Source organism: Camelus bactrianus, chromosome 10, assembly GCF_048773025.1.
Source record: "Camelus bactrianus isolate YW-2024 breed Bactrian camel chromosome 10, ASM4877302v1, whole genome shotgun sequence".
In the NCBI taxonomy this organism is placed as follows: domain Eukaryota; kingdom Metazoa; phylum Chordata; class Mammalia; order Artiodactyla; family Camelidae; genus Camelus; species Camelus bactrianus.
This window is the reverse complement of record NC_133548.1, coordinates 48,262,760-48,277,460: the sequence shown is the minus strand read 5'-3', so window position 1 is coordinate 48,277,460 and position 14,701 is coordinate 48,262,760. Positions and strand designations below refer to the sequence as shown.

General features: G+C 37.8%; 1 pseudogene; it reads right to left on the bottom strand.

Annotated features, from left to right (window-relative positions):
• Nucleotides 1–7,643: 7,643 nt before the first annotated feature.
• On the bottom strand, nucleotides 7,644–8,087 carry LOC105083344 (small ribosomal subunit protein uS12-like; annotated as a pseudogene).
• Nucleotides 8,088–14,701: the final 6,614 nt, after the last annotated feature.

The window sequence follows — 14,701 nt, the reverse complement described above, 5'->3', positions numbered from 1 at the left end:
CTGTCATTTCTGCGGGCAGAATTAATTGCCATCTCAGTGTTGCCCCACTACTTTACACACAATTCTGCTATTTTAAATGCCACACTGTGTATTCATTATTTGTTACTTTCTCCCACGTTTGCGAATTCCTCAGGGACTGAAATCCTCTGATTAATTCTTTCTAGCGTCTAGCACAAGACATGGAGCTCTGACTTCTAACCTCTATTTAAAAACTGAGTGACCCTAAGCGAGCCTTTCTGACATTCAGTTGCCTCATAATAATTGATAATAACTATTTTTTTCCTGAGTGGCCCCTATGCACAGTGCATTACACTCAGGGCATAGCTTAATTTATTCCTCATTATAAACCTGTTAGATATTATCACTCGATTTTACATATAAGGGTATTTCAAGAGATTAGGAGACGTATCTGGGGTCAACCGAGGCAGAGTTGTTTTAAACTCAGTCTTGTTTATGCAGTATTCTTCCTCTGACATACCCCTTCTCACATGAGATAATGTCACTGCACACATTAATTTACTTATTTTACATACGTCAATCATTTACTTAGCATGACTTTGTGCCAGTCCTTTGATTGAACCTTGGGAACACAGATATGAATATCACATGGTCCCCTGCTTTAAGTGGTTCATAGAGGATCGCATTAAACTAAAAGTCTTTTGCGTAGTAAAGGACACAATCAACAGAGTGAAGATACAATCTACAGACTGGAAGAAAATGTTTGCAAATCATACACTTGATAATGCACTTGGTAATATCCAAAATACATAAGGAACTCAACTTGATAGCAAGAAAAGAAGTAACCCGATTTAAAATTTGGCAAAAGATCTGAAAAGACATTTCTCAAAAGAAAACATAAAATGGGCAACAGGTATATGATAAGATGCTCAACATCACTAATCATCAGAGAAACATAAAACAAAACCACAAAGAGAAATCACCTCACACCTGTTAGAATGGCTATTACCAAAAAGACAAAAGATAGCAAGTATTGCCAAGAATGTGGAGAAAAGGGAAAGCTTGTACACCTTTGGTGGGGATGTAAATTGGTACAGCTCCTATGGAAAACAGTATAAACAGTGTATGTATAATATAATATTACAACAGCCTTTAAAAAGAAGGAAATCCTGTCGTTTGTGACAGCATGGGTGAACCTGGAGGACCTTATGCTAAATGAAGTAAGCCAGGCTCAGAAAAACACATAGTCCATGATCTCACTTATATGTGGAATGTAAAATAGTCAAACTCACAGAAGCAGATTACAGAATGGTAGTTACCAGAAACTGGGGCATTGGGAGGAAGGGGAGAGATGAGATGTTACTCAAATTTTACAAAGTTCTACTTATGCAGGATGAATAAATTTAGAGATCTAATGTACAGCATGATGACTATAGTTAATATTACTACATTGAATACTGGAAATATACTAAGATGGTAGACTTCAGGTACTCTCATCACAAAGCCAACTATATGAGGAGATGATATGTTAACTAGCTTGGTTGTAGTAATCATTTCACTAGATATATGTATGTTAAATTATCATATTTTACACCATAAATATAAACAATTTTTAAGTGGCTCATAGAGATTAGTAGGGAGGCCAAGTAGTAAACAGACAATTATAAAGCAATGAGGAATTTCAGTTACAGAAATATACACATAAAACTGTATATAAACTCTGTCACAAAGTCAACATCAAGTGAAATAAATATGCAGTTATTTTTATTGTTGCTGTTATTATTGCTGCTGCTACCATTTTGTTATTATTATTTTATTCTTAGCAAGGAAAATGTGTAAAATCTGGTAAATATGAATGGGTCTTCAGTAACAGAAATTTGGCTGTGTTGTCAGAAACCCTGCCAAGATAACTTATTCTATTGCTTTATCAGTCCTCCCCATGATGAAATTACAAGGAACTACAAAGGGCTATGTAGTTAAATCTATGTCCCCCAATGGTAGCCCTTAACCCCCATGGGGAAGAGTTGCTAAGAGACTGTCTAAAGAGACAAACTCACAGGTGAGTGATGCACTGAGCATAATGCATTGCACATAGTGGCCACTCAAATAAAAAATAGTTATTAACAATTATTATGAGGCAATTGAATGTCAAAAAATTCACTTTGGGTCATTCAGCTTTTAAATCGAGGTTAGAAGTAAAATCTCCACATCTTGTGCCAGGTGCTGGAATGAAATAATCAGGCTTTTAGTCCTTGAGGAACTCGCAATCAAACATGGGAAAGAGAAAGTAACAAATAATGAATACATAGTATGGCAGATGAAATAGCAGAATTGTGTGTAAACTATGTTAATTTTCCTGGAGAAATAGCAGACAAGTCACATCTCTTCCACCACAGTGACTGGTATCTAAAAGCTGTTCGGATTTTAGAATTGAATTTTTAAATAGGAAAAAAAAAAAAAAAACCAAAACACTTCAAGTTCTTAGTTTGTGCCCAGTCAGATCTTCACAGTTATATGGATTCATTCAATCCTCCCAGTAATCCTGAGTAGCTGGGGATCATTACACCCATTTCATACCTGAGGAACAGAGGCATGAAGAAGTTATCTAGTTAACATAAGTCACACTGTAAATGATGAGCTGACTGATTCTAGCATCTGTGCTCCTTCTGCTCTATAGGACTGCAACTGTAGGCTTCATAAAGGGCAGGTTGGCTAGGTCAGAGAGTTTTTCCCTTGTCTAAACAAAGTAAAAGCAATCTGGTAAGATACAGACTCATGACTGTGTCGGTCATACACTCTGAGGAGGGAGGAAGCTGAAGGGAAGAGGGAAAAAGAAGAAAAAGGGGACAATTAGTTCTACAAATCAAAGTACAAGTATTCCCAAGACAACTAGAATACTTTAAAAGATCAGGAATCAAGGACCCAAAGGGAGGTGAAATCAGCATATATGGATGTAAAGACACTTTAGCAATATCCAAGGATGTATTGGAATCTATATTATTAATGCCAAGCTCTGTTGGTGATGTCATGTGTAATAAAGGAATATGAACTTACTGAACTTCCCAGAAGGACACTTTCACACAGATGTGACAAATCCTCGCATATCCATTATTCTGTAGCTTCTCTGACTTATTTTTCCTCTAGCCTCTAAAACTGAAAATTCCCTTGGGGAAACCAAGACACAACTCAACACAGGCCTCTTTTCAGGTACCAAGGCTCCTGCCTCTTATATATTATGAGCTTTCCAAGGTAAAGGATTTGTCTCTGTGTCTCCAAAATCTAGTCCAGTGCCTAGGCCATGGTAATATGCATCTGATGAATTGATTAAAATCTTCCTCTTCTTCTTTCTCTTTTTTTCTCCTACCTCTAACCCGTCTCTACAAAGGCATCTCTTGTCTGCATTTTCACAAGTGGCACAGTATAAAGATGGGAAAATACGCATAGAATCTAATCCTGCCTCTGCCATTTACTCAGTGTGGTTTTGAAAAGTGGGGAGTGGTGAATGTTTGAGGAACTTCAAGTTTAGCTAAACTGTAGATATAGAAAAAAAAAAGTGGTGAGAAAAGAGACTAGAGAGGCAGAAAAATAGTCAAATTGTTAGATTCCAGACCAAAGGACTGAGGAAGCTTTGACCAGTCAGGAGCCAGTGAAGAGTGAAGAATGGAGGAGAGTATGGAGCCGGGGAATCCAGCCAGAAGACTAAGGGAGGAATTTTTAAACTGGATTCCCAGTTTATTAAAAGGATATGATAAAGGATTCAGATGACCATTTAGATGGAAGAGACATATAGGACAACGTATGATGAAAGGCCATGCTTTCTCTGGACATACTACTCTCCCCAGATCTCCATATGTTCATCAACATGGAAGTTCTCTAAGGGAATAATTAAGGTACTGACAGAGGTGGAGAAAAATCAGTATGAAAGATGTTAAGGAAGTGCAATGGGCAAGATTGCTGACTGATTAGATACGGGCAGTAAGGGATATTTTGAGTTAAATCTGGGATGGGTATTGACTATCAGTCTACAAATAGGTGGCAGATAAGCCAGTTTCCCATTCTCCCAGGCATATGACCTGCTGCTGTCCCTCTCTTTATCTTCCAGAAGCTCCTTGGCCATCCACCTAGAGTAGGAACTAGGTTAAAGCTCACCTAATCTCTCCTGACCTCCTCATTGGGAGAAATAGAGGAAAAGGGGTGGAACATTTGAATACCACCTGTAAAGGCTGCCTGAAGTAAATCCTTTAAGCCTAAAATCTGAATAGTTGTGCCATTATGATGAGTGGATATAGTGGGGAGGCAGCTAAGACAGTAAGGCTAAGGTAGAGGTAACCAAATAGTAATTTGTGATCACTTCACTTTTAAAATGATTTGACAAATCTCTCTCTCCCTCTTCTCCAAGACTTTTTTTTTTGGCTGGGGAGAGGTAATTAGGTTTGTTTGTTTGTTTATAACGGAGGTACTGGGGATTGAATCCAGGACCTTGTGCATGCTAAGCATGTAATCTCCCACTGAGCTATACCATCCCCCACTACTCCAAGCCATTCTTAATGCTGACAACAGAGTGATATTTATAAACATAAATATGACCATATCACTTTCTCTGCCCAAAGATGTTTAATGCTCCCCTACACCCTGCCTATAGCACTGCTGTCCAATAGAACTTTCTACAGATACATAAATGTTCTGTATCTGCTCTGTCCAATATGGTAGCTACCAACCACATGTGGCAATTGAGCAGTTGAAATGTGACTCATGCAAACCAGGAAGTGGATTTTAATTTCATTTAATTTTAATTAACTTTAATATTTAAATTAATTTTAATGTAAGTAGCCACATAAGGCTATTGGCTCCCTATAGTAGCCTATAGGATCAAATCCAAACTCCTGAATGCAACATACCAAGTCCTCTACTCCCTAGAACTTTCCTATCTATCTAGCCTCATTTCCCACCCTGTTCAACACAAATATTACTCTCCAGTCAAAATAAATTCCTATAATTCTCCAATCATGATATATTCTCTCACACTTCCTGTCTTTGTACCTGCAATTTCCTCTCCTGAAATGACCTTTCTTTATTCATTGACCTGGAAAACTCCTACTTCTCTTTCAAGACACAAATCAAATGTTACCTTTCCTATTTAGCTTCTTGCACGCATTTCACAGGAATGGTGGAGTCCCTCCACTATATTTGCCCAGCCTAGATTTCATGCTCTCAACACTATATTGTAACTGTTTGTTCACTTGTAGATCTTTCCCACTAGATTGTGAGCATTTTTAAAGGAGTAGCCTTTTTTTTTCCACCTCAAAGATTAACAGATACTGTCATGTTTATTGTTTTGTACTTTTCAAACCACCTAAGTGAACATTATGCAATTTTATCAAAGGTAGGATGACAGGTATGCTTTCTCACTTTATAGATAACAGAACTGAAGACAGATGGCTTGCCTAAGGGATAGGGAAGAAAATAGGGGGCTTGCCTAAGCTTAAACAACTTGTACATGACAAAAAGAGGGTAACAATAATGGATTTCTAGCTCTGGAAGTCTCTTCTTATGGTCAACAACAGCAAAAGCAAACTAGAAGCTCTGAGATCCTCCCATTGCCAACCCTAAAACTTAAACCTACACTTGGTGATTTGGCTTTTACACAATACACATGAATTTGGGCCAGAAGCAACTTAACTGAGGAAATAACCATGAAGTTAGTCTTTTCTCATATAAGAATGAAGGCTAGAAGCACTGAAGCACCAACTTCTTCAGTTTTGTAAATTTCTCCTCCCTCTCAAGACAGATGTCTCCCAATCTTTGTTCACTTAATCTTTACTTGGTCCTGTGTAGCATATTCTTAAAGGAATATTCTTCATTTTTCTTTGTATCCCCAACATTTGGCACAGATTAAGGCATGATGAAGCTCCAATAAATGTTGAATAATGAATGAATAAATATTTAAAGGTTCCCAGATGTAATTATGGATTTTATATTTTTTTCCAGATCTTGCACCACACACACACACACACACACACACACACACACACACACACACACACACAAGCATGGAGAAACTTTGCCTTTCTGGCTTTAGTTTTACAAGCCAGCTGTCTTTAAAAACTTTTTAAAATTCCTATTCCAGCCCTCAGCACAACCACATCAGAGAAAGCTTTAGGGAACAAGAAAGAAGAAAGGGAGGCTCTCTAAAGAATATGTTTGATCTCAGGTTAAACTTCCTTTAAAGGAATAATTCTGTGCTATCTATTATAAAAAGTTTCCCAGGGGTGTCAAATAGCTCTAGTTTATAGCTTGAGTGAAAATATATGCATTAAGCTACCTCCAATTGAAAACTATTTTAGCTTTAGTAGGACTCTTAGGCTTCTATTTTTTGGTATGGTTTTGGTACAAAGAAAATCATACTTGAAAGGGAAAAAAAAAAGATAAAAAAGCCAGAGGTAGGAAAAAGTTGGCTACCTTTTAAAAAGCCAGAAAGAAATGGTTCTGATTCCCTAGCCTATAGTTCAGCAGGAGTTTTCTGCTTGTGCAAGGCTGGGCTGAGTGAGTGGGGATTACCTAACCCAGGAGAGAGGGAGAAAGGATGATGAAAGAGGCTGCAAGAGGGAAGCTCAAGTGGTTAGCAGGACCTTAGAAAAGCCCATAAGGAGGGAGAGAGCGATGCAAAGAACCACTCACTGAGCACGTAGGTGTGCAACTCAGTTGAGAATCTTTCTAGAAGCCCAGAACCTGGGTTCAGGTTGGTCCAGCTCAGCCTCCAGCACAGGGATACTGGGAGAGTATCAGCAGCACAAAGTTCCTCCAGCAAAAAGATACTAGGGTACTTGGATAACTGAGAGGCTATCCTCTCCGGCCTCTTCCTGTCCCTTTCAGGTTGGCCTGCACTAAACCACCTATTATAGCTCATATCATTACTTGACATAAGAAAAATTCTTATAGACGAAAATGAACCCTTTGTGCTGCTGCCACCCAAGCTCCAATGATTACATGTGTACTGAAAAACAGAAACAGAAAAACTGTAATTTCACTCTAGCAAACTACTCATAGCCTCTAGTGTAGTTCTTCTCCCTGGCAGCTTGGGGTAGGAAACACAAGTGCAGATTTTACAAAATCATGTTGTGGATGCCGATTTTGAAACAAATTCCTCAGAAGACAGTAACATTTCCTTGGCCTACTGCAATATGAGCTTCTAACCTTCATCTCCAATTATCCTCTCTATGTCTTTGTTTGAATGCTTCCTCTTTACCTCCACGTCAACTTCAAAGATCCACTTTCATCGTCTCTCACCTGAACTATTACGTTGGTTTCTAACTGAACGACCAGTTTTCAGTCTCATCCCATTCCAGTTTATTTCTAAAAAGCTGCCTTCCTGAAATACATATCATGGAGATTATGTTTTAGAAAACATTAAAAAAAAAACCCTTCAATAGCTACTGATAGCCCTTCAATTTAACAACACACTCCTTTCTTTGGCATTTGCAACTCTCATGATCTACCTATGATTTACCATTCCAACCACTCCTATTCACATACCCATAGCTTCTACTACACTAATAACTCTGTTCAACTTACTTTTCTGTACCTAACCTTATGGACTTTATCATTTGTATTATAGTTATTTATAGTCGTGTTTGTCTGATCACCAGATCATGCTCTTTTTTTTTTTTTGGCATATGAAAATTTATTACTATCGTGCTTTCACCATCAAAACTTATGAAGTTGGTCTTTCCTTCTTGCCTTTGCATAAAGCCAAAAGAGAGACATTGGCTACTTTGACCACTTTAAAGCAGACTCCAGGAATGTCATCAACAGCATGACTTTTATGACCAAATCCAGCAACCAGAACTTCATCATTTTCCTCAATAAAATTCAAACAACCATCATTGGGTACAAAGGCTGTGATTTTTTTTTGCCATTCTTGATTAGCTGAACCCTGACACGCTTCCTGATGGCAGACTTTGGCTGTCTGGCTTCAACCCCTACTTTTTTGCGTGAAAAGTGCCTCCAAAAGGGTTGGCTTTCAGGGTTGTGCCCAAATGGGCTTTCTTGTACTGTTTATCATGCCACTTCTGGTCTCGTCAGTGGCTGTGGAGCTTCCTAGCAGTATGAAGACCGTGACACTTGCCCATCCTACTGGCGCCAAGGGCCTGAGTGAGAAAGAGAAGCAGCCCAGGAAGGAGCCAGAAGCCCAGATCATGCTCTTTGATTTTAGAATCCTTGTCTGATTCAGCACTGGGTTTCTCTCAGCATCTTTATTGCATGTACATATGAGAGGGACCAGAAAATACTATGGACGAACACTGGGCCTGCTGAAGAATACTAACCCCTATGGCCCCAAGGTTTGCTAGTCAAAATATAAATGCTTCTCATGATGTTTACTACTATTTGAACTTCTGAGAATATTTTGTTAAAAAAAAAAAAAGACGGGACATACTACAAAACATTTGAAGAAGACAGAAAATTAAAAACAAAATCAACACTACCCAAAGACAGCCAGGATGTTAACATTTGATTATATTTCTCTTTTATCTATGTGTTTTAAAAATAATTTTAATATAGTCTGCATCCAATTTTACTGGCAGTTTTGTTTCTGGTGTATTATGACATAAACTCTACTCTAGTTTATTTTTTTAAAAACCCATTGCAAATATTTTGTGGCTGCATAGTATTCTATTATAAAGATGTATCATTGGATCCTAAATTGCCTACTTTTTACTTTATACTAAATTTTCATATTAAAATTACTTTCTTATGATAGTTATCATGAGAAGCAGAATTAGTTTGAGATAGATTCATTTTGAGGTTTTTTATATATTTTGTGAAATTGCTATCACTCTATTTCTCTGTATTTCCTCTTTTACCGCACCTTCATAAGCACTGAGTATTAATATATTTGAAAACTTTCCAAATTTTGTAAGCAAAAAATTACATATCAAAAATCTTTGCAAATTTGACAGTTTATAAATTGCATAGTTTTCATTTTCTGTAGTTAGTATGATCAAAGCTCTCCTCATGCTTTGTTGCAAAATTATATTTCCTTTATGAATTGCTGGTTCATGTGTGTTACCTATGTATCCTTTGGAGTCTTAGTACTTTTATTCCTATCAATCTTAGCCTTTTATACATACTCTTCTCATGTTTTAGGAACCAGCTTATGTTCAGGGAAAGACCATCATACTGGGATTCAAGAAATCTGGGTTCAAGTCCCAGCACTACCATTATGTAACCGGGAGCAAATCTCTTCTTCTTTCTAGACCTCAGTATCCAAATATGTACAATAAGGATGATACACTAGGAGCTCTAAGATCAAGGGAAAGGCCAGGTGGATAGGGCTACCATCAAAAACTCCTGCCTTCTTCCTTAATTAGAACAGCTACATTTTTATTCATTATATATAGAAAATTCCTAAGGCCCTTCTATCTCTAATGGTCTTGGATTCCATTATTCTGCCATACATAGAAAATAATCCAGTTACGGAACAATTCTTTTGTTATTTTTTTCCATTTTACAGATGAGGAGACTAAGACTCAATCCAAGTGTACAGATTATTCTTCAAATCTGGCTAAGAGGAAGCCAGACCTTCTAACTCTATTGTGGTCCCTAGCCTCTTCTTGAATCCAGAACCATCCTCTCGTCCTGAATTCCAACTCTTCCTGAAACTAGGCTGCTCAGCATTTCAGGGTACTCTAGCATGTTACCATGAAATGCTCAACAAATCTCTACCCTAAATCACTTGAGGTAATTCTGTTCCTTCCAAGCCAAGAAGGCAAATTCTTCAGAGTGAAACAGAAGTCTTCCTGAGTTGACAGTGTTGTCATGGCATAAAAAGTGGTTACTGACCTCATGAAGGACTCCCCAGCATGCTCAGCCATATAGGCTTAGGGGAGTTACTATACCACTTGACCTTTGCCACATCTCCTCCCCCAATTTTCTGGATTATGATTCTTCAAAATTTCAAAACTTTATTTTAGAAAATGTTATGCCATCCAGTAATAACAATACAGAGCCTTCTTTTTTCTAAAACACCTTCACAGACAGTTTCTCAATTGTTCTTTACCACAATCTTCTAAAGCAAATAAAGAAGGACTTGTATCCTTACCACAAGATGAGGAAATCAAGACTCAAAGAATTATGGGGAGAGGGTATAGCTCAGTGGTAGAGCACATTCCTAGCATGCAGGAGGTCCTGGGTTCAATCCCCAGTACCTCCATTAAAAAAAATAAATAAACCTAATTACTACTCCCCTCCTCCCCACCCCTCAAAAAGACTCAGAGAATTGAAGTGACTCGCTCAATATCATATAGCTAGAAAGTGGACTCAGGTTTTTAGTCTCCTAGCCCAATGCTCCTCTCATCCAACCTCTACCTCTCAGCATTATCTCATTTGATAATTGATAGCTGAAGACCCACATTCAAGCTAATTTATCATTATTACAGAGACGCTGAACAGTCAGGCCCTCTACCTCCATGGAAAGTCCCATGGAAGGAATCAAGAGATCAAGACTTATTTCTCTAAATAAGTGGATAAATCCATGGAAAACTCCCATTTCCCCCTGTTTATCTGCCTAATTAGAAACTGTAGTGCAAGAAGAACAACATTTAGATACCCAGGAAAACTCCTAGAAAAGAAGAAGTTGGGGCTGGAAAATCTTGACCAGTTTATGAAAAAATGTTACAGCTATTTTAACACAGGAGAAAGACTGAGTACATCTAGAAAGTGGTGACATTTTAAATGTAAACCACCCAACTTTTGAGAAGGCTCTGATTGTTAGATACTCCTACTTTTTGGTGAAAGTTTGGATTTGTTTCTTCAGAGGTCCTTACCACACCAAGATAATATGATTCTGAGTTTCTCAAGATTGTAATACTCCAGAGTCCTAAGACTCTAAAGGCTCTAAAGTCTTTTAATTCTTGTGGAACCACTTTACGAGGGAAGATCATGTTGCAGACTAGCCACTTCTTAGCTGTCTCTTCTTATCTACCTGCCCAACCTTCAATCTGCTAGTTCCAAGTGTTCAAATGCCCATTGGAGAAATATGAAAATTACAGCACATTCAGCTGTGGAATATTTTATACTATATATTCAATTAAAATGAAGGAAGAAAAATATACTTGGTTGGTAACAAACAATACGTAACTATACAGCATTGCCCTAATTGTGTTAAAATAGATACATGGGGGGAAAAGGAAGAATGACAAAAATTAATCATGATTATTTCTTGTTGGTCGTATAATGGCATTTTAATTTTCATTATGTTTTTCGCAGTTCCTCAGTTTTCCACACTATGAACATGTTTTTATTTTTTACTGTTCGTTTGTTTTGGGGGGAGAGGTAATTAGATTTATTTATTTATTTTTAATAGAGGTACTGGGGATTGAACGCAGGACCTCCTGCACGTTAAGCACGCACTCTACCACTGAGCTATACCTTCTCCTTTAAGTATGTTTTTATAATCAGGAAAAAAAAATCATTTAAGTTCAAACGTCTTAGGCCACACCTGGTGCCGCCAGTTTAACGTGGAGTAGGATATAAATATGAGTCATCTCAAAAGCGAGGGAGGGGCTAGCTGGGTATAGACAAGGGCTGGCTTTGACGGGGAGGGACAAGCACTAGATAGGGTGGGGACTCATCAGCTCCGTTTAAGTTCAACCCGGAAGCGCTGACGTTGGCACCCTACTGGGCAAAATCCAGCCACAAAAACTGGGAATAACGTGGCAACCTCAAATGCCCAGAAGGCGCGCCGGGCCCAAGCTACCCACACGTCCCCCTTGCCCACGCCTCCGGCAAGTTCCCGCCCCCAGCCTCTCCCCATTGGTTCGCTGAAGCTCGTTTGGCTCCTAGGGCCCGCCCCTTTGGAGCCTGGGAGACGTGGTGCTTCCCTCCCCCACTTAGAACAGGGGCAGCCATGCTGAGTGTGGCTGGGCAGAGGAGGGTGGGGTCGTTTGCTCTTAAGCCTCCTCTTATACCCTCGCAGTGTCTATCCTTAGTCGAGCGTTATCCCGACCCAATGGAAAGAGCGATTTGCCGCTTGATAAGGGGCGTTGGTGTGAAGCGCAGAGATCTGCGCTGCCTCCAGTTCTCTAAAAGGTTTTAGTTTTACAGAAGTGATGTCATCACAAAACCTTTCCAAGGTCCTAATGCCGTGTGGTTAGGATCTCAGAACCGCTTAAAATCAGATCCTTAGACATAGGGCGACCATATAATTTATTGTTCACACTGGGACAGCTTTGAAAGCCTAAGGGGATACTATTAATAATTACAATTGGCACAGCAGTCACAAATGTGAACTGTTTTACCAAGTCCTAAGCCCAGGTTTTTGGGGGGATTTTTTGTTGTTTTTTCATTTGTGTGTGTGTGTGTGAAAATGTATGTAGCATTTTCTTTTTAACCATATTTTGTATTTTGAGAGGGAGGTATTAAGGTTTATTTACTTACTTACATTTAGAGGAGATACTGGGGATTGAACTCAGCACTCCGGATATGCTAAGCATGTGCTCTACCACTTGAGCTATACCCTCCCCCTCCTAACCATTTTTATTACTTTTATTTTAGTATGGTTGATTTACAATGTTATATTGGTTTCAAGTTTACAACATAGATTATACTCCATTTAAAGTTATTGTAACATATTGGCTATATTCTCTGTATTATACATTACATCCTTGTATCTTATTTATTTTGTATCTAGTAGTTCATACATCTTAATACGCTTAACCTATCTTGCCCCTCCCTCACCCCTCTCTCAAATGGTAACCACTAATTTGTTTTCTGTATCTGTAAGTCTGTTTCTGTTTTGTTATAGTCATTAGTTTGTTTTATTTTTCAGATTCCACATGTAAGTGAAAACATACAGTCTGTCTTTCTCTGACTTATTTCACTAAGCATAATACCCTCCAGGTCCATCCATCTTGCTGCAAATCCATTTTAACCGTTTTAAAATGGTATTAATTACATTCACAATATTGTGCAACCATCATTATCTATAATTTCCAAAATTTTTTGTCATTCCAAACAGAAACTCTACTGATGAGGCAATAACTCCCCATTACCTCTTTGGCCATCTGCTGGTAATCTCTAATCTTATTTTCTGTCTCTTTGAGTTTGCCTATTCTAGATATTTCATGTAAGTGGAATTATGCAATATATGTCATTTTTTGTGTCTGACTTAGTTCCTTAGCATAATGTTTTTAAGGTTCATCCATATTATAGCATGTATCAGTACTTCATTTCATTTTATGGCTGACTAATATTCCATTGTATGTATATACTACAATTTGTTTATCCATCCCTTAGCTAATGGACACTTGGATGTTTCTAACTTTTGGCTATTGTGAATAACACTACCGTGAACACTCCCATAAGAGTATTTTGTTTGATTCCCTGCTTTCAGTTCTTTTGAGTATATACTTAGGAGTGGAATTGCTGGGTCATACGGTAATTCTATGTTTTACCTTTTTGAGGAACTGTCATATTGTTTTCCACAGCAGCCATACCATTTTACATTCCCACAGACAATGGATAAGGGCTCCAATTTCTCCACATCTTCACCAACACTTGTTATTTTCCAATTTTTATTTTTATTTTGTATGGCCAACCTAGTAGGTATAAAATGGTATCTCATGGTAAATTTGTTTTGCGTTTCCCTAATGACAAATGATGTTGAGCATCTTTCCTTGTACTTATTGGTCATTTGTATATATTCTCTGGAGAAATTTCTATTCAAGTCCTTTGCCCATTTTTGAACTGTCGAATTATAGGAGTTATTTATATATTCTAGATACTAAACCCTTATCAGATATATGATTAGCAAATATTTTCTCCCATTCTGTGGATTGTATTTGTGATACACAAAAAAATTTTCATTTTAGCCAAGTCAAATTTATTTGCTTTTTCTCTTGTTGCCTGTGCTTTTGGTGTCATATGTAAGAAACTACTGAGGTGGGCAGGGACCTGCAGCCAGAGTCGGTGAAGATCTTCTGAGCCTTTGCAGGAGGGCAAGTAGTAATGGGACGCCAGGTCTTGGATGGCAAATAAAGTCTTAGGCTTTAAAAAAAAAAAAAAAAAAAAGGAAGGAAGGAAGGAAGCAAGGAAAGAAGGAAGGAAGAAAGAAAAGAATGAAAAAAGACCATTGCCAAATCCAAAGTCATATGCCCCATCTCATTTTAGAGATGGAGAAATTGATGTCTATTGAGAGTAGGGAGCCTGAGGGCTCAAGGTCACTAGAAATTAATGATAGCTGGACTAAAATCCAGTGTTCTATTCAAAACCAGAATTTTAAAAAAATACACTTTTTTTAGGGGGGGGAGGGATTAATTTGGAATTTGGGATTAACAGATACACACTACTATACATAAAATAGATAAATAACAAGGACCCACTACATAGCACAGGGAACTATATTCAACATATTGTAATAACCTAAATGGAAAAGAATCTGAAAAAGAATATATATTTATATAACTGAATCACTTTGCTGTATAACTGAAACATTGTAAATCAACTATATTTCAATTAAAAAATATTATCAGTATAAATGACTAATATTATATAAAGTTTAAGGCCTAAAGTGAGATTTTATTGCCTGGATTACCTGGTTTATGGTCTCTAGTAAAAATTAGCTAGATGATCAGCTGATTCATTATTCCAGCTTAATGTGTATTTATTGAATACCATAAGAGTAAAACATTGGGCTAGGTTTTGTAGTTCAAACTGAAGGTGTATCCTCAAAGAATTTATAATATTA